Genomic DNA, 21,903 nt, shown 5'->3' on the forward strand with positions numbered 1-21,903 from the left:
AGAGATCACATTTAAACATACCCTTGATGAACACAACTCTTACTTCCTTCATCTGATCCAGAGAATAAAGCTTCTGTGGCCGGATATCTGATGCCAACATGCAAATCACACATAAATGATCAGAGAGAAAGATATTGGTAACCTAAAAAAAATCTACAGCACATCATAATGAGGGAACACACAGGTAAAAGCAATTTAAGATTGTTATTTCAAAGCTGTAAATCAAATTCTATTAGCAACTATCTAAAGTCGAAATTTGTGTACATTTTTGACAGGAGCAATACATTGGTGCAAGAAGATTTAATTATGCTGAGGGGTAGAATAAAGATTTGGTCCTGCAGTAGATTTCTGTGCTATGCTATTATGAGGAAATAGCAAGAATCAAAGTTCGAAGAGGTTACGCTTCCACAGAGATGTAAATACAAGCCATGTAGGAAGATTTTATCAATATGTTCATTGAATTTATATGTGAAGGAAGCAGTCTGTAATTGTGCAACCCAACTAAAAAATTGTCTGCTTTGTTTCCTTCTCTTAATGCATTTGATTCCCAAATAGTGAGAATTAAACTGTAATTTTTTTTCTTGATCTGAGTGGATATTTATCATCTGTAGTACAATCATTTTGTGAATTTTACATTAAATTATGTAATATTATGTCAAATGTACTTTTAAGCTATAAATGTGACACCCCACAGGTCACCACCGACTTCCAGAGCAACAAAAGATGATGGAGGAACAGGCAGCTTTCATTGAGCGAGAGAAGCAAAGTTATCAGAATAATTTCAAACCTTTTGCCACAGGTTCATGGAAACCAGTTCAAGAGAATGTAGAAAGTGAATGACTTGTCCAAACATTCTTTCACAGGGTATAGTGCCTTAAACTCACATCAACTTGAAGACTTCATAACAAGTCTCTGTGACCAGTCTTAATAATGGGAAGTTTTTATGGTATGACATTGAAGAGACAATTTAACGCCAAATTCTGAACTCTATTCTTCCTAAATCTTTTGATGTAATTTGCTTTTAGAAGCAGAGCCCATTTACTTTTTAAATATGTTTCTGGAATGAAGTATTTTATAATCCACAAACACTCAATACAAAAACATTACATAAAAGCATAGAAGCCCCAGAATTTAATTTCAGGATTCAGAAAATAACTCTTGGTCCTTCTGATGACACAACAATAAGTTTTACAGTTAGAACATAGAACAATACAGCACAATACAGGCGCTTTGTCCCTCAATGTTGTGCTGACCCATATATCCCTTCCTATTTAAAAAAAAGTACTAAACCCTCCCTACCCCATAACCCTCAATTTTTCTTTCATCCATGTGTCTGTCTAAGAGTCTCTTAACTGCCCCTAATGTTTCACTTTCCATCACCATCCCCAGCAAAGAATTCCAGACACCCACAACTCTCTGTGTAAAAAAAAAAACTACCCCAAATGTCTCACCTAAACTTTTCTCCCTTTGCTTTGTACATATTTTCTTTGGTGTTTGCTAATCCTGCCCTGGGAAACAGGTGTTGGCAGACCACCCTATTTATGCCTTTCATAATCTTGTAGACCTCTATCAAGTCTCTTCTCATCATTCTATGTTCTAGAGTGAAAACTATCCTATCAACCTGTGCGGGGACCTTGTATGGATTTGCACCCCAAGATTCCTCTGTTCATCCACACTCTTAAGTCACCAACTATTAACCCTGCACTCAGCCTTCTGGTTAGTCCTTCCAAAATGCATCATCTCATACTTATCTGGATTGAAATCCATCTGTCTCTTTTCCTCCCAATTCTTCATCCTGTCTACATCATCTAACCTCTTCCAACCTTTACATCACCGCAAACATATTGACCCATCCATCTGCCTCTTCATCCAGGTCATTTATAAAAATCACAAAGAGCAGGAGTACCAGAACAGATCCCTGCAGCACTCTACTGGTCACCAAACTCCAGACAGAATACATTCCTTCCACTACTAGGTTCTGCTTTATTTCGACAATCCAATTTTTTATCCCGTGACTCATGACTTTCTGGGTGAGTCTTTCGTGGGGGACCTTGTCAAATGCCCTGCTAAAATCCATGTAGACCACATCTAGTACCTATCCTCATCAATTTCTTTTGTTACCTCCACAAAAATCTCAATTAGACTCATGAGGCACAACCTTCCCCTCACAAAGCCATGCTGATTATCCGAGAGTAGACTGTACTTCTCCAAATGCTCATAGAACCTAGTCTTAAGAATCCTCTCCTATAGTTTGCACACCATTGATGTAAGTCTCACTGCTCTATAATTCCCAGGATTCTCCCTATTACCTTTCTTTTTTTTTAATACTTTATTGAAAATTTTTTCGACCATAGATGTAGTCAAATTCAAAATTTAAAAAAATACAAATGCATAAGTAGAAAAATTTCTGTTGCGTGATGGTTGTAACTCAAATCCTCCAACCCTCCCATCCACCTGAAAGACACCAAAAAAAAAGTGTGAGAACAGTAAAAGAAAGATAGATAGAGTAGAAAAATAAAAAAAAGGGTTGCTGGAAAGCACCGCTCACTCTATGAATTTCAATTCATTATTGAACTAGACTTCTTCTTTGGAATGTGGACTTGAGGTGAAAGAAACTCAACTAAACATTTATACCTGAGATCTGTAAATAAGGTTTCCATATTTGCAGAAATATATCATACTTATTTCTTAGGTTGTAAGTAACTTTCTCAAGGGGAAAACAGCTATTCATCTCCATATTCTAGCATGCCATAACTAGATGGGAGTCAGACTTCCAAGTAAGTGCAATAAACTTTCTGGCCACTGCCAATGTAATTTTAACAAATTCAACTTGATATTTGGATAATTTTATTTTTAGTCTTATCCCCTGTATTTTTTTTTTTTTTTTAATTTTTTATTTTTCACACCATAAATCGCAATAGCCATGATATACACTTTTTCTTTTCCACACATTTACAGTGACTTTTTCTCCCTCCCCCCTCCCTCCTCCCAAGCCACCCCCCCATCCCCCCCCCCTCTCATCCATTTTAGTTATACAATCTAGGTTGCATTAATTCAGTTAGACAATGTTGTCATTCAACAAAAATACACCAGAAATTCTACTGAGTCCATTCTTTTCTTCTCTTCTCCTTCCATCAACTTAGGTAATGTTTGTTCCCGGTAGGTTTTCGCTATTGTATTTAATGTAAGGCTCCCATACTTGTTTGAATATTTCAATATTATTTCTTAAACTATATGTTATTTTTTCTAATGGAATACATTTATTCATTTCTATATACCATTGTTGTATTTTCAAATTATCTTCCAATTTCCAGGTTGACATAATACATTTTTTTGCTACAGCTAGGGCTATCTTAACAAATCTTTTTTGTGCATCCTCCAAGTCAATTCCAAATTCTTTATTTTTTATGTTACTTAGGAGAAAGATCTCTGGATTCTTTGGTATATTGTTTTCTGTTATTTTATTTAATATCTGATTGAGATCATCCCAAAATTTTTCTACTCTCTCACATGTCCAGATTGCATGAATTGTTGTTCCCCTTTCTTTTTTACATCGAAAACATCTATCAGATACTGTTGGGTCCCATATCCCCTGTATATTTTCCAGTGAAAAGAATTCTGGGTTTCGTGGAAATGGAATTCCAATAATCTTTTCTAAAAATTTTCCTAAATCCACCCAAAAAAAGGTCTCACTTTGGAATATGACCAATCGAGTGTAAGAAAGTTCCTGACACCCCCCCCCCCCCCGCCACATCTAAAACATTTATCTGATAAGTCTGACTTTAACTTATTTAATATCTGTGGCGTGAGATATAGCTGATGCAAAAACATTGTATTGTGCTAATTATACCTTACATTTATTGTATTTGTCATATTTGTAATTAAAAGTTGTTTTTAATTATCTTTAAACATGGAAACAGGATCATATTTTCACATCAATATTAACTTAACTAACCTAACTTAGCCCCCTTTTATTTCAAGGCACACATTTATGTAATATGTATGTAATTTCAGACAAGTCCTTTGATTCACAGTCCAATCTCACTTCTCAAGTTCACTGGTTGCAGGAAATTCTTATTCTGTGCACAGAATTTAACATTTATGAAGTTCACCAGCCTTTGGTGCTTGAAAGGTATATGGTTGCTGTTCAGGGAGGTTCTTGTCAGATTTCAGAGAGAGATTTGTTGTTCCTGGACACAAACTGATCCCTTTTAATCAGCCACGTCAGTGCCTTCCTGACGAAACCTGCCCCATCAGTATTTTCCAGATGATGACCTCTTCCTTTTAGATCACCACAGAGTTCATTTTTATTTCTCTTATTCCAAATGAAACATTAGACAGCCAGTCCTCTCATCTTGCATGAACCTCAAGGGCTTTGTCCAGGCTGAACTAAGCACTCACAACCCATCTTCCAAATGGGATTTTTCCACAAGCTTTCCAGCTTGTCCTGTTCCAGTCCCAGCTGCTGCTGTTGACTGTAGCACTGTAGAACTGATCTGTCCCTCTCTCTCTCTCTCTTTCTCTCTCAGAGAAAAAGTTGTTCAACTCTCTCTGCTTGCGAAAACCACATGACCCTCTTAAAACAGCAAGTTGAACTCCCAGACAGCCTGCAGCTCTGAACTACTCTTCCAATCTCTTTCATCTGTTGGTTTTCTAAACAACAATCCATTAGTGAAGTCTCTTGGGCATTCCCCAAAGATTTTGCAAAGGCCCCCAGGAGCTGCCTTGTCTGGCTTAAGGAGAGCTCCAGTATTTTAAATAAGATCTGTTTTGAAGTGTTTGTATGCAACCTACACTAAAAAACCTGCCCCAATTTATTTCCCAAAAACATATCTCTACACAATACAAACACAACATAATCTGTCACACTGTCCTTACATAAATCAGACCAGATTTGCTCATCAATCCTTACATTTAAGTCTGATTCCCATCCCTGTTTAGACTTATGAACCCCGTTGAGGGGCTCCAATTTAAACGAAGAAATGCATTGCCAAAGTGTATTTCTTTCTGTTTCCCTTTCGAATCAGAGTCTCCACATCACTACATTTTGATAAAAATATTGTTGGCCCCAATTTTTCACTTATGTGGTGCTTTTAATTGAAAATAGCATAAGTTTGTGTTATTAAGGATTCCATATGTATTTTTAATTGTTCAAATGACATAAGTTTCCCATGCTTATCACAATCCTCAATATATCTGATCCCTTTACTAGAAGAAGTCTCTAAAATTTTATTACCCATTGTAAAAGGGATAAGCCTGTTTTGAATCAGAGGTGTTTTATAAAATAGACCCTCTTTTGTTCCAATCTCATAATTTATTTTATACCAATTATTAATTATATGTTTTTTTCTCACCAGATATTAATTGCACTTCCCATTTATATATAAAATTTTCTGCTATTCTCTCTCCTACTTTTTCTAGTTCTATTTTCAACCTTGCAGGTTTGTCTCCTTCCTCAAAACAAAAGATGTGTGAAATCTCATTTGGGCTGTTCGGTAATAATTTTTAAAATTTGGGACCTATAAACCTTCCAAATCATATGTCCATGTTAATTCTATGGAGATTCTGGACATCTTACTCTTCCAAAGGAATTTTCTGACATTTATTTGACTCCTGAAAATACCTATTAGTTAATGGAATGGGCAATGTTTGAAATAGGTACTCTACTCTTGGAAATAAATTCATTTTGACACAATTAATTCTTCCAACTAATGTTAATGGTAAAGTTTTCCACCTGTTCAAGTATTCTTCAATCTTTTTAAGCAAAAGTGAGAAATTTAATTTATATAAATTATTTAAATTGTTTTCTCTAGGTATTCCTAAATATTTTATCTCATTTATCAGCCACTTCAATTAGGTTTCTCTCAGTATAATTCCCTTCTGTAAGTGGCATACTTTCGCTTTTATCCCAATTTCTTTTGTAAACCGATATTTTCCTATAATCTTTCAATTTCGAGTACAGTTTCTGTAACAAAGTTAATGGCTCTGTCAAATAAATCAATAGCAAATAAATTTATCTTGTATTCCTTCTGGTTGACCCTGAATCCCTTAATGTCTGGATCTTTCCGAATTGCTTCTGCAGCTAGAATGAAAAGAGCCAGAGATAGTGGATATCCTTGTCTATTAGATGTTGTCAACTGGAATGGAGCAAAGACTTGTCAATTTGTCCCTATTTTACTTTAGGATCATGGTGCAGTGCCTTAATCCAGTTTCTAAAAAAAGAAATTGGCCTAATCCAAATCTTTCCAGTACTCTAAATAGAAAGTCCCTCTCCAGTCTATCAAATTCTATTTTTCTCCATCCAAAGCCACAACTACACTAAGATAACTTCTTTTTTGTACCAAATAAATTATACTAAGCAATCTGCTTACATTATCAGCAGATTTTCTCTTTTCACAAAGTCTATTTTGTCCATATTTATTAATTTTGACAAAGTGTTTGCTCATCTATTTGCCAAGGCTTTGGCAATGATCTTATAATTTGAATTTAACAGTGAAATAGGTCTATTTGATAACGGTTTGAATGGATCTCTATCTTTTTTTGTATTATTGTAATTATCACTATTGAGAATGATTCTGGGAGTGTATGTGTTTCTGACGCCTGATTTAACACCTCCATTTTATACTTCTTTATATAAAATTCAAGGGAGAAGCCATCCTCTCCTGAAGATTTATTATTTGAAAAGAACCCAGCACCATCCTCATCTCCCTATGGGTCAAGGGAACATTAATTTCTATCTGTTCTTCCAGGTCTAACCTTGGAAGCCTCATCTGTGAGAAAAACTCTTCTGTCTTATTAACATCTTCTTGAGATTCTGATAGGTATGATGGAGTAAAATTTCCTAAAAGCCTAATTTATTTCTTGAGACTTGTAACTGGCTGTACTCTCACTATTTTTATTGCATGTATTGTTCTTGAGACCTGTTTTGCTTTCAACAGCCAAGTAAAAACTTTATGGGCTCTATCACCTAGTTCATAATACCTCTGTTTATTTCTTGTTATCGCTTTTTCTATTATATATGTTTGCAATGTTTTATACTGAAGTTTTTATTTTATTAATAAGCTGTCTCTTCAGAACCCTTCATTTGAAGGTCCTTTTCCAAATAAAGTATTTCTCATTCCAGTTGCTCCACCTCCCTTGTATAATCCTTCTTGATCTTAGAAGTATAGCTTATAATTTGTCCTCTTAAATATGTTTTCAGAGTGCCCCATATCATAAATTTATCAGTAGATGAATTGCATTTTGTCTCACAAAATATCTGCATTTGTCTCCTAATTAAATCACAAAAGTCTGATCTTCTCCACAGTGAAGAATTAAGATGCCATCTATATAATGATTTTTCTTTATCTGACATCATGATAGTCAATATAGGAGGTGACTGATAAGATAGAATTTTTGCTTTATATTCAGAATCCATGATCCTACCCTGTAATTGGGCTGATGTCAAAAACAAATCTATCCTAGAATATGAATTGTGTCAATTTGAATAAAAAGAATAATCTCATTGGCTTAATCTTTCTCCAGATGTCCACTATTTTCATCTCTCTCATTATTCTTAAAGTGGCTTTTGCCTCTTTTGCCCTTACCACTGCCCTAGTCGATCTATCTAGAATTGGTCCAGACAAAAATTAAAATCTCCTCACACTAAAATATATTCATAGGCATCTGCCAAATTGAGAAATATTTCGTGGATGAATTTTTATGATCAATATTTGGTGCATATAGATTCATAATGATCCAGGATTTAGAATATATTCAACATACTACATACCTACTGGATTTATTACTACGTCCTTTATTCTCTCTGGAAGGTTTTTATGCATCAAGATCAACATTCCTCTTGCTTTTGAATTGAGGAGGCAAATACATGACCAACCCAGTCCCTTTTTAGTTTTTGGTGTCTTTTTCAATTAAATGAGTATCTTGTAGGAATGCTAGATCAACTCCCCTTTTTAACGTGCTAACACTCTCTCTTCACTGACCTATTCAAACCATTAACATTGAAACTTATAAACTTGATTGTATTAGTCAACCCTGCAAGAACACATTATACTCTCATTATGTTCCCCTATCCCCTCTCCCCACGTCTTCTCCAAAAAGTTGCTTATTCTTTTTCTTCTGTGGTGAGATACATTTCCTCTAGCAAAGCAAGTTGGAAAAAAAGAAATATAGTTAAAATTAACATAAAGTATACCGTGTCCATAATAATTAAGCAAATTCCACCCCCCCACCCCTGCCTCCCCTAGCATTGTTAATATAGTATACAATGCTTACCCTCTCCATTTTACAAGTTGTAACAAATGGAACACATGTGCACATGGTATGATAGAATCAGGTTCACATCACCCCCAACCACCACCTCCCCAGAAAATTTTCGATATGATAATTACTCAATTTTTTTATACAAGAGTAATATCTGAATAAAACAGAAAAATACAAAGCTGTCATGAATTACTCACTCCACTGGTCCAGCATTCTGCAATGTTTCCACAAACTCTGGTGCAAGTTTAAAGTCTGAAAAAAAATATTTTCACCACCTGGCGGAATGATTTTCAAAGTTGCTGGATGTCTTAGCACAAACTTCTAACCATTCTGCCAGAAATTTTTAACCAGATTGAATTCTTGTCTTCACTTCAACCGTGCCACACTTGTATCCGGATAGAAGAATACTCTATTTCCTTCATATTTCACTGGACCTCCTCTCTCTATTGCTCCTTTCGCTGCTGCAGCCAGTATCTTTTCCCTGTCTTGTTGCCTTAAGCATATAATCAATATAGAATGTGATTTTTCATCTGGTACTGGTCACAGTATGCTCTTTCAATGTTAATATTTTGTCAAACCTTTGCTTCTCCCAGTACTCTGCGTATCCATTCTTGGAAGAATTGAATAAGATCTGGACTTTCCTTACCTTCTTTAAGTCCAATAACCTTGATATTATTCCTTTTCTAGTGTATCCAATTTTTCCCACAATTTGTTCCTTTCAGTGGCCCATGCATCCATTTCATACTCTACTTTTTCCACTTGTTCCTTTACATCTTCCATTCCATCTTTTACAGTTTTAACTCTTGCATCCAAGTTGACCATGGTAATTTGCATGTTGTTCACAACCTTAAGATACTTGTTCATTTTTTTTTCATTTGAAATTCTCAGTTCTCTCAATTCTCTCATTACATCTTCAAGGATACACAGTGCTCTCTAAGCCTTTTGGCTGTTTACCTTCACCAAACAGTCGGGTTTTCTTCTGTTCTTCTTTCTCTGAACGGTTATTGCTGTCCAGTGAATCTGTTATGACTTTATCTTCCTCCTCCATGTTCTGTTGCACTGGTTGGAATTTGTTTGTACTGGCAAAAGCACTAGCTGTGCCACCAGGTGGTGGAGATATATCTCCAGTCTCCCCAGTGGGCAATCAAATCACATGAGAGGCAGATTGAACTCCAGCCCCATGCTTCTTCTGGCTGGCAGGCCTCTGGTCCCAATCTTCGACTGCCTTTTGGACTCTGGAAGGCCATGCAACAGGTTTGTTCCTCTTTGGTGATATTCTTGAAGTGTTTAGATAGATTTCTTTCTTCAAGATTGTATTTTAAAATTTCACCTATTAACTCTTTTTAATCACTTTCCCGTGAGGGTCAGATTCTTGCTTCCTAACTCTGCCATATCACGTGACCTCCCCATTACCTTTCTTAAACAAGGGGACTACATTTACCATTCTCTAATCCTCCGGCACCTCCCCTGCAGCCAAAGAGGATTCAAAAATCATAGCCAATGCTCCAGCTATCTCTTCTCTCACTTCCCACAGCAGCTTGGGGTATATTAGAGATTATACTATATTTGCTCCAGCAAACCTTACTGATGGGAATATCCATGAGAGGCACTATTGTCAACAGGTTTTAAAAGCTTGCACATATTTGAGACATGTTCATTTAAATCAGTTGGACTCTTCAACCATATGGTATAGAAATAAATGACCATGTAGCACCTGTGCGACGGATGGCCCAATAAGTAAATAACTGTTAACTGTGCACAGCATCTCAAAGACTTGAGAACCTAGAACACTTTTATAACTTGCTCTGCTGTCAACTGTGTACTGCCAAAATATGCACTTTCATTTCAAATTAATTCACATTTTTAACAATTCTGCCGTCTATATTTTTACCCTACCTCTATATTTTCTACTTGTGCAATTTGTTCTCTGATTCAAACCTGTGTAATTTATGTTCTTATTAAGTGGTTCACTTGTGTTTATTTCTGTGTTTCCTGACTCCCATTGTCCAATTTGAAACAGGGAATGTTTGGTTTGGATGAGGTGAAATGCAGTGTGAAAGGTAGTTTGGGTTAACCTTTCAGGACGATTGTCTTGCATTAGGCAAAAGGGCCTTTGATTTTCTGTGAGACAGTCTGCTGAGTGGATTGGCATTTGATGAGCCACTGCCACATCGGATAACCCACATCAACTTTACCTTCTCAGATGTTATTGATGATTTGTAGTTCCAAAATAATGCTCCTCAACTACAAAAGCAATCTGCTGTTTGTTGCAGAGCCATAAGCTATCAGTAACAGATAATCCACAACTCAAAAAGCCAAAATAAGTCTGTTGCCCCACTGCCAGATGATCTGAACAGGGATCCGAGCCACTGTCAAAAAAACAGACAGAAGTCTTAATTCAGAAAAAAGACAGTGAGTAACCAAGTGACAAGGAAGTATGGAAACGCCATGAATGATTATCTTATTAATGATTCAGCTCTCATTTGTGACTTCAGGCTAGCATTGTTTTATGGTGTATATTCTAAAAATATTTGACTGCTTCAGGTCTCAAGGTTGCTTGTGTTGGTAAATGCTACAATGCCTTGTATTTGGGTATGTCACTGCTCTCTGGTACTTTTGCAATGAATACCCACAAAATTATGTCCAAAAAAAATCATGTTAGAGTGAATTTTCATCTATAGCAAGAATTTATTTTTAAATTCCGCATTTTTTTGATTTCTTCAGTGAAATATCTGCTCAGGAAAATATATTGCCAGTCAGACACATCTTTCAGAATTAATCACAACCCTTTGAAGAACATTGCAGAGTTGTAAACTTGGCTGATAGGTTAAATAATACTATGGAGTAAATAAGCCACGGTAAAAAAAAACTTTACCAACACTGTTCGAGGATTTAATAAGCAATATTTGTCACAGATTTTTGGCTTCCATTTTCAACACAGCGTATTTTCTATCGTGGCATTTCCCTTGAAATTTGTTCAGGTTTCTTATTTAAAGGTGTCATAGAGAAGACTAAAAATGTACTTTCTGCCAAATGTTTTAGTAGCAAGGTAGATTAGAGTAGTTCACTTTTCCATGGAAGTGTGCACATTTGATTTCAGTTTTTGAAAAACTTGATATTAATAAGATGGTGTTAGGAACATAGGAACATAGGAAGTAGGAACAGGAGTAGGCCAAAAATGGCCCATTGAGCCTGCTCCGCCATTCAATACGATCATGGCTGATCTAATTTATGACCTAACTCCACCTACCTGCCTTCTCCCCATATCCCCTAATTCCTCTATCATGTAAAAATTTAGCTAACCGAATTTTAAATATGTTTAATGAGGCAGCCTCAACCACTTCCCTGGTTAGACAATTCCAAACATTCACTACTTTCTGGGAAAAACTATTTTTCCTCATCTCTGTCCTAAATCTACTCCCCCGAATCTTGAGACTGTGTCCTCTTAACTTGATGTTGGTTAACTTGATCATGAAATGGAAGCAATTTTGTTTTCAAAGTGGGGTGGGGTGAAGCAGGTGCTTCATTCATTATTTTTGGGAAAGGAAATTAGCCATCCCAATCTGTTCAGGCCACTTTGCATTGACAGTTCGTCAGCCATCTGGTTGAATTCTTCTGGTGCACTGAGCCAAAGCAATAAACATTAGAAACAGTTAAATGTTTTAGATGTATCTGGTGCAAACAAAAATCCAATGCCAGTGGATTTTTGCCAGGATCTTCATTTGAAATTTCTAATAGCTTTTGTTTTATGTGTGTTTATCATTCCTGATAAACTATATAAAATCAACAGAAATTTTATAATCAAATCTTCAGGTTCACTAATATTATTTCTGAAATATTAAAATATCCTCATTTTAAAACAGACGTTTTTCTGAATTTAGGATTCTGTTGAGTCTGTAAGCCTTGATTATATTCAAAGTGACCTAATGAACTCAATAATTGTCTCCAACACAGTGATCTGCATCTATTCCAGTATTTTTACCTTTCATTTCATGCAGTGACAAAGGTGGGGAAAGTATAAACAGAAGAAGATATTCTATTGGATGCATTATCTTCTTGAATGGAAAATAAGTAAACATCATTATTTATTATTTGTCCTAATGAATTTAAGTTACAGTACACAGCAGGAAGTTTGACTGTCCTCCACCTCCCACCCTTTCCCCATCCTCACTTTGTTTGAACACAATCTGTGATGATTTTTTTTAACAGGTTGGAGAATGCAAGTCCCTTGTTATAACATGAGTCATAACAGGGGACTTGCTGATTTAACAGCAAGAGCTATGTTGAGACTTATTGAAATAATATTATAACATCAATCAAGGTACTACTCCTTGCCCACATGGTTGGGCAGAGTCATCAAACCCAACAAATTGCCACCACTTGTAGGTTCTTTTCCAAGTTACCCATTATCTTGGCATGGAAATAAATTGTTTTTCTATCAGTTGGTCAAAACCCTAAAATTCCTTAGCTCATGGCAATCTAAATGCCTTCAGCAAAACTCCAGTGGTACAAGAAGGCATTTCATCATCACCTTGAGTGAAAACCATTAAATGCTATCCTTGCTGCTGTCACAATTAATAAGAGATTAGTGGCATCTCCAATGGAGTTGAAGTTTGTGAGAGGTCCACTTGCTGCTTTTAAGCTCTGTTTTACCCTCCAGTTTGAATGTGTGCCAGAGTGGAAATGAATCTCTTGTTACGAACCGCGCGTAACGAGCAGCAATAGGACAGTGAACCAGACACTGTTTAATTTTATTTCTAACTCTTAAAGTATAGTCTTAACTTTTAAACTATTCTAATACTAAATCTATTCCCAGCGATGCGCAGGTGTCCAGTGTGTGTGTGTGTGTGTGTGTGTGTGTGTGTGTGTGTGTGTGTGTGTGTGTGTGTGTGTGTGTGTGTGTGTGTGTGTGTGTGTGTGTGTGTGTGTGTGTCTGTGTGTGTGTGTGTAAAAGAGAGAGAGATACTAAAACCATTACAGTCCAGGCCATAATCGAGAAACTCACTTCAAAGTTCAATCTTTCAAATTCACTGTCAAAGTGTAGGCCTTTGAAATTTGATGCCCAGAATTAATGTTGAACTGAGTTGTGGCTGCTACAGATTCATGAATTCTCCTTGCATTGCCTTTGAAGGAATGTCCATCCACACGAATTGTGGCCATAACACTTCTGCTCCTTTTGTAGGTAAGCCTCAATCAGGGCGACCTCCACAAAGCTTCCAAGACTCTGGCACTGGTTTCTCCAAGTAACTTCACTGCTAGTCATATGAAGAAGTCTCTCCCAGTGACCTCCACTGTTAGTCACAATCAAAATGAAGTACTTTGCTTCCCAAAATGAGTCTCCTAGGACAGGTCAGTCCATTGAAAAGGCCCAGTCATTCACAGAGCCTGCTTTGCTCTGAAATCCAAAGAAATGGCTGGCCACAAGAGTCACTTCAAAAAGCTGTTTTCTCTTCAGCAGTCAGAATCGTTCTTCCTTGCAAAATAGCAATGTCTATGTGAATGTATTAATTTCTGGAACAGACTGCAATAAACCTTCCCTCAGTTCTTCCAATGTATCGAATTATTGCTGGGCTGTGGCTTGTGTTGTGCTTGTGTGAAATGTTAAATTTTAACTGTGACCATTCAGTCCCTTCTGTCTATACTATCCCTAACAGTGATAATCCCATTTTACTAAAACGGGAGCTGGTAATACTATATATGAACAACTGAACTGTTTGGGAAGTTTCTGAGAGAAAGAATTATCAGGAATCATCAAGAAGTTATTTTGAGAGCATAAAAGTATTTTAATATTGAAGAGTTACATCAGGTAAAGTGTGATAAAGGTTGAAAAAGAACATGAAATGGAGAGTTAGGAAATGTATCTGCTAAAGATGAAATCTAGTGTTGCTGGATTGTGTAGAAAGTATGAGTTATGACGAGGTAACAGTTCAGGAAACTATTGTGACGATCAAACATCAGTCATAATCTTTTTGAATGGTGGAGTAGTCTTGAAGGGCTAAAAGGCATCTTTGTGTTTCCTTCTTACCTTGGTCATGCTTTTAGATTCAGATTTAGGTTTCAGATTCATTGTCAGATTACATACATAACAGCATATACAACCCTGACATTCTTTTTCCTGTGGGAGAGGCAGAATTACAACTTATTGGTAGTCCAAAAAACTGTTCTCAACATACACATGTAAACGGGTAAATAAATGTAAACCAACTGACAGTGCAATACAGAGAGGGAAAAAAAATTAATAAAGTGCAAAAGTAAGAGTCTTTAAATGAGTCCCTGATTGAGCCTGATGGTGGAGGGGTAACAGCCTGCTCCTGAACCTGATGATGCGAGTCTTGGGCCACTTATATCTCTTTTCTGATGGTAGCAGCGAGAACAGAGCGTGTGCTGGGTGGTAGAGATCCTTGATGGTTGCTGCTGCTCCCCGACAGCAGCATTCCCGGCAGATGTTCTCGACGGTGGAGTGGGTTTTGCCTGTGAATAAAGACCTTATTCAGTGCGTTACCATTGGTCCTTGGAGCAACGCTGCTGTTAATGATCTACTTGGCCACTTCTCTCTTTTGGATAATTTGATGAAGAATCCATTAACCATTAAAAGGAATGAAGAACTCTATTCTGGTGCACATTACATTGCCCAGTATTCAGGAATGTCCAATTCACTCATCACCACTTAAGAAAAAACAGGTCTTCTTTAAGAACTTCAATTTTGCGGTTTCAAAGCAAATGCCTAGCAGACTTCTCACTTGTCCCTGCAAAATGACAATAGGCAAGGTGACTGGAGCAGGTACCGTATTTGACAGCATTTAAGATGTATGGGAATATAATGCCTCCCCCCACCCCCATTTCAGCAGGGTTATATTGACTTTTTTTTAGTGTATTTACAGCTAAATTGGTGAACTGTTCTCTTCTGCGCTTCTTGCACTGCTGGCGGAGGCTGTGTGTTGGCCTTCTCGGTGGGATAAGTGAGTGGCTGTGACACCTGTGGAAAGCGCAATCTTGCGCTGTTGGTGGCGGCTGCCCTGGTTGACCTTCTCACCATTGGAAATGAGCGGCAGCTCCTGAAAGCACAGGCCACCCAAGGGAAGGTGGCCTGCTGTCCTGCAGAGCCCACTTCCTGGATGCCGGAGCACCTCTGCAGGCTTCTTGAAGCTGGATGAGTAGCCGGCAACCTACCCAGCGGCCATCACAGTAATGCGGAAGTGAGAGGCAGCGGCGGCGGCTCAGAAAAGCATGGTGTGGGACTGTTGTTGGCGTCACTCACCGTTGTCACCCCAATTTCAACTCTGCATATGAGACCCGTTGGATATTTTTAAGCCAATATTTGGGAAGAAAAGTGGGTCTTATGTGCCATCAAATAGAGCTCATAACAAATTCTTCAACAAATCTTAATCAAACCTTCTCTCAACTAAATTGAATTGTTTATTGTCATGTGCTTTAGGATTCAGTGAGAAAACTTTTTTATGTGTTATCCAGACAGTCAACCTATTGAGTTAAGCAAGAATGTATGATTGTAGTTTACGCAAAAATGCTGGAGAAACTCAGAGTAACACAGCTTTCTTTGTGTAGCAAAGATAAAGATTTATGATCAACATTTAGGCCCTGAGCCCTTAATCAAGGTATGAGTGAAAAGCAGGCAAGTGCCTGAGTAAAATGGTGGAGGGAGGGGCAGGGGGAGGAACAGAGACCCACAGTCAGGAGGTCACAGGTGGATATGGGTGGGAGGACATGTGAAAAAAGCTGAGAAAATGCATTAAACAGTATATTGCTCAAAGCTGAAAGAGAGTAGTAATAATGCAGAGTGAAACATGAAAACTGAAGGATTATGATTTAGCAATTGATACCAAGGCCAGGATTTATTTCTGAATAGTTGTCCTTAAGGGACAGATTTTCAGTCAATTCATTCCAGTAAAGTGAATTCCCGTATATGCAAAAATTTTTTATCTGCAACTGTAGATTTATTTTAAATTAAAAAAATGCATCAATTTTCTTTGAGGCCTGCCATGGTACCAAATTGCCAAGGGCTGAGATTCCTGTCAAACTCCATTGAAACATTTTCAGTGGTCTTCATTTCATTGTTATCTAAATAATTTTTGCCACATGCATTGCACTAAGATTCCTCAGGACAAATACCATTTTAGAAAGCCTTCATTTGTGTCTGATGCTTGGTGTCAATTTGCCTTTTAGTTCATTGTGTGCATTTTGCAGTTGCAGTCAGATTATTTGCTTTGGTCTTGTCAGAGTACTGCTTTGTAGCAAAGACATGAATTTTCTCTTGGAAAAGTACTTCCATCATATTTTACCAAGAGAAAATCAATTAACTTAGATCTGTGGAGTAAGCTCAACTGATATTTCTGAGCTTTGAAGGCTGTCCCTTTTAAGAAAATTATATTGATCCAGGAACACTGTAGACTACTCTGTGCGAAGAATGGAAGTGGCTGTACCAATCAAATTTAACCTTGTATTTAACTTCCTTCCATTTGGATCCTGCTCATTTTTGGAGATCCAACTTCATATCACAAACTCATGACCACCCAGTTTGACTTCATAGTTCCCTCATTAACTGACAGGGTTAAAGGTTTATTTTTCTCCGACAGCAATCCCCTTCTTTTTTACAAAATCAACTGCCCTGCACCAAATCCACTCCAGGCAGTACAGAACAGTGCAATAATCAACACATAAGGATAGAATTGCTTTTCTATCATCTATATGCTTTCAGATCTGTATTAATTGCTGGTCCATCAGACTCTCAAATTTGAAATTGTTAACCTGGATTTCACATCCATTAAGATCTCACTCTTCACTCCTCCCTGTCTCTGTGCTTTCCTCCAACTCTAAATTTCCCCAGATTTCTGCACCCTTCCAATTCTGCGCAATCCCCTATTTCTGATGTCCACCAGTGGTAATCCTCCTTTCACTGCCTGGATCCTGCAATCCCTTTAATATTCTCTGCCTCCTTTACATCATTCCTTAAAAATATATTTATTTGACCGAATCTCTTAATATTTAATTTTTTATCCTGTTTGTAATTTGACTACATTTTCCTGAAATTCCTTTGAATATTTTCATGGCAGTTTGCTACACAAATGCAAATTATTATTGCTTTTGTCTCATCAATATCAATTATTATTTTCCACTACACAGATGTAATTGTTTACTATTTTATTATTTAGAAGGCTTACATCGTACCTTCCCTCTGGATCTTGTTAAACTCAGAATGCTGGTGGGAAGACGAGAGTTGGGAATGAGAGAGATTTAATTTTGCAGAACGTCAGCTGTCAATAAATATCAGAAGGCTTTCATAAAATGTTCATCCTGAAGTCTTGAATAGAATCCCTCTTCCTTTACACAGGACAGCAAGGTTAACATCGTGATCAGCCTTGATCACTTCTCTATTACAATGCCAGCAACCCAGGTTTGAATCCAGCACTGCCTGCAAGGAGTTTGTACATTCTTCCCGCGACCTGTGTGGGCTTTCTCCAGGTGTTCCACTTTCCTTCCGCCCTCCAAACATATACTGGATTTATAGATTAATTGGTGTATTTGAACGACATGGACTCATGGGCTGGAAGCACCTGTTTTTATGCTGTAACTCTAAATTAGAAAAAAATTAAATGCAAGAATTTCACTATGTTAATTTGCATCCCCAAACACTTCACTGTACTTAATAATGCCCCAATAACCACAAAGCTGTTTTGACAATTCAATCAAACTGGACTCCACTATAACAATGCCTGTGGCTCTGTGTTGAGTTTCAAGGTGGGCTCAAGTAAAGGAAGTGTGAAGCTCTGATATAATTTAAATGTTAGCATGAAAATTTAAACAAGACACTAGAAGACAATGTCAATCATGAAATGTTGGCTGATGGTTAAATCAATAGGGAGGACCTGTGACAACTTTGGATGTGGACGACAGAACATTTGTTGAGATTATGTAACATGCTGAATGAGAAGATAGCAGTAAGAGCAAGGCAATAGTTAAATCTTGGAATGACATTTATATAGGGAGGGTTCTAGCACTCAATAAGCAAAGGCAGGAGGATGTTTACAGAGCTGGAAGTAGCAAGGAATATGATGAAAAGGATGTTTTTGGTCATGAAGCCTAGATTGCAAGCAGTCTAGTTCATCCAAAGGCACAAGCCCACTGTCCATGGAAAATAAATAGGTACATAATTAATATTTTCTTTAAACTTATGGTTCTAAGATTATGTCCAACACCATATTACATAGAAGAGTATAACACACCAACAAGCCCTTCAGGCCACAATTACTATGGTAACCACGGTGCCAATTTTAACTAATTCCATCTGCCTGCATATGGTCTACATCACCCTATTCCCTGCCTGTTCATGTGTCTTTCTGAAAGCCTCTGAAATACTTTAGTCTATCTGCTTCAATCACATCTCCTTATTATGTGTTCAAGCCACTAACCACTCCGTGTCAAGTAAACCTTTGTCATAAATCTCCTGTAAACTTTCCCCTTTCACCTTAAATCTATCCCCTCAGTGTTTGACATTTCCTCCCTAGGGAGAAAAAACTCTAACTACGATATTAATGCCTCTCATAATAAGCCTCAGTATAGACTTCCTGACGTTTATACTCATCACCTTGATCAATAAAGCCTGTACGCCTGTTTACTTGTGTTGCCACTTTCAGGAATTCGGGACTTGAACCTCAAGTTCTCTCTGTACTTCAATTCTTTTGGGTGTCCTGATATTTATCATCTGTTCTCTTACATTCATATTAAAAGATGCAATAGGGATTATATTGTGTTGCATGCTTTATTAAATTGTTCATGTTGCATTCCACACCAATTCAAGACTTTCCAGTAAATCTCAATCCAAATAGATCATTTGTATTCATTGATTCATCTTTATTAAATGTTAAAGTGCAATCTCAACATTTTAAGCAATGCCACACAGGACTAGGAAAATTAAATGCTCTTGCTTGTCATGTAAGGTAGATGTTCAGTCAGCATTACATTGTGTACATTGTGTACATAATCTGTTTAAATGTTATTACCATTTCAAAAATGTTTTCTCAAGTCTTGGTTTATAAAGCATTTTTCTTTAATTGAAAACCTGGACATACTGTAAATATTTATCTTGTGTAATAATCTTTGAAGTTACTTCTGAAACAAAAACATAAAAAAATATTAAATTTTCATGAAATATTTTTCAATTACGTTGTTGGCGCAAATTTGGAATAAATAATATTTTTCCCAGGTTACTGAGGCTATAATGTGCATTTAAATTGTGGTTTGTTCAAATACTCAATATTTTAATTGAAATTGGTGTACTCTGTTAAAGGGCATCATCAGTGTTGGGGGAAGTAGGAATTACATTGATTAATCTGTCCAGTTGCATGTTCTTCTTGAATCCCAGTGGGAAATGTAGTAAGCAAATTGTGCCTGTGGTCATCCAGTTTAGAACATCGCTCAATAACATAACTCCTTACCTGAGAGATACATATCATGTGGCATTGTTGCTATTCAAAATGTTGAATAACAGCGGATTATGACTGTATTTACAGCTACAAAAGTCTAATTGGTCTCATGCATCCATTCTCAATTACAGCACATTTAAGAGGGCCAGGAACTGAAATTACAAAATTTTTAAATAGACTTTTTATGGAGTCATTGGGAGAAGAGTACAGAAGAAACCAACTGAACTTGGCTGGTTCACAGGGAAGGGGAAACATTAACTTTGATCTGAGTCGTAAAGGGGGGCATAGCCAAAACAAAAGATTGAGAATGGCATATCTATTGTATAATAAAAGTAGATTGCTGTAATGGTTTTTGAACTCGTATATTAAATACGAGTCAGTAATTACTGACTCTATGGAAAAAGCAGGAATCATAACTGTAGGAAACTGAATTGATCACTGTACAATTGTCCAATGCATTGATTGGCATTGAATGCCTGGAATCTGCTTCTCATTGATGTATTGCCAATAATTAGAAGTCGTGCTCTCCAAAACATTTCTGAACAATCGCCAGTAGTCAGCCACTGCAATTTCCTTCTGCATTATCTCCCTCTTTCTCCACCCTGCTAATCTTGACATCTGTAGATTTTCTCTCTTCTTACTCTTTCCTCTCTGTTCTACACCCCCATCCCTTATCCCCTTTTTCCTTCATTCAGACATCTATCTGTCCCTATTCTTTGTTTAGGTTGATTACCTGTTCATGTTATTTGACCTAAAATAGTATCCTAGCACTTAAATCCCCTCGTGGGAGACCAACTTATTCTAAATCTTTACTGGATTGTTCTATAAAATTGCTTGTCTAAAGCAGAAAGCTAATTGCCTGCTCACATTTTGTAATTCATGCACATAAACATCAAAATTCATCCTAACATGGCTCATTTGCAATCTTCTTCCTTTTAGATAATGATCTTTTTGACCTCACTTGCAAGTTGAGATGTGATATTGCAACCACAAAATACTGATGAGGTCTTACTTAGGTGGCTGGGCTGAAGAGAAAAAATTCTGGGAAGTTAGGGGGAGGGGATAGCCAAGATTTTCAAATATATTACTGTAGAGAAATATTAACAGGATTGAATTATCTCTTTCAGGTTCAATAGATGCATCTAATAATCAATATCCTATTCAAGTAATTATTCCTGGAGCTGAACATCTTGCAATTAATCAATAGAAGAGATTGCATTTTTCAGCTTGCATTTGCCTTCTGGGACCAGAAGCAAATTACAACAAATGCTACCATTGCCAGCAAAGAAACAGGCGCTGCAGTTGAGTGAAAATTCTCTGCTCAATGTATATTCTTGTCTACAAACTATATTTTCAATTTGATTCAGTTCTCTATCTCACGCTGAATGAAATGTGAACAAAATAATAAACATAGTCATTCTGTTCAATGCCATTCTTGAATATGGCTGGCGTCTTAAGTTGCATTGAACCATAGAACACTGTAGTGCAGAAACAGATCATTCAGCCCTTCTAGACGGTGCTGAACTATTATTCTGACAGATCTCACTGATCTGCACCCAGACCAGATCCCTCCATACCCATCCTATCCATTTACCTGTCTAAATTTTTCTTAATTATTGGAATTGAGCATGCATTTACCAATTTAGATGGCAGCTTGTTGCACACTCCCACTACTCTTTATGAAGGAGTTCCCCCTGATGCTCATTTACACTTTTCCTCTTTCACCCTTAACCCATGATTTCCAGTTTTATTTCTCCTAATTTCAGTGGAAAAAGCACACTTGCATTTGTTCTATACTCATCATAATCTATCAAATCTCCCTTTCTTTCTTCTGTGCACCAGAGATCTATTTTCCATAAGGGTCTCTCCACAGCTAATTTCTATGATGCCGTTACAACTTTGGCAACCATTAATCTATCTCCTATCTAGATAAGGTGAATGACTACATGGAACTGAACTTTGTGTTCAGATCATCTATTCTTGATGAATAATTTGGCGAAGATGAGAAGAGATTCTAATAAGCAGGCAAATAAGCCTGATGCTCATTCTGTGATTTTCTTTAAATGTTTTACCAAGTGACTTTAAATGCATCCTATAATATTTGGAGATAAGCCATATCGGTACAATTTGTAGAAGGGGACACAATTTGATTTTCGGTCATATCTTCTTGATGCTCATTAATTCCCCTTCTCTCTCTTGCTTC

At 37.0% G+C, this 21,903-nt stretch overlaps 1 long non-coding RNA gene across 1 annotated transcript in view; it reads left to right on the plus strand.

Moving 5' to 3' along the window:
- LOC138740063 (uncharacterized) overlaps positions 1 to 21,291 on the plus strand; it is a 695,594-nt gene extending 674,303 nt beyond the window's left edge. Inside the window, exon 5 of the long non-coding RNA XR_011342642.1 lies at positions 20,828 to 21,291. This is a non-coding gene — a long non-coding RNA (uncharacterized lncRNA). The remainder of the gene's footprint in view (positions 1 to 20,827) is intronic.
- The last annotated feature ends 612 nt before the right edge of the window (positions 21,292 to 21,903 follow it).

The sequence above is a fragment of the Narcine bancroftii genome, chromosome 7, assembly GCF_036971445.1.
Source record: "Narcine bancroftii isolate sNarBan1 chromosome 7, sNarBan1.hap1, whole genome shotgun sequence".
Classification (NCBI taxonomy): domain Eukaryota; kingdom Metazoa; phylum Chordata; class Chondrichthyes; order Torpediniformes; family Narcinidae; genus Narcine; species Narcine bancroftii.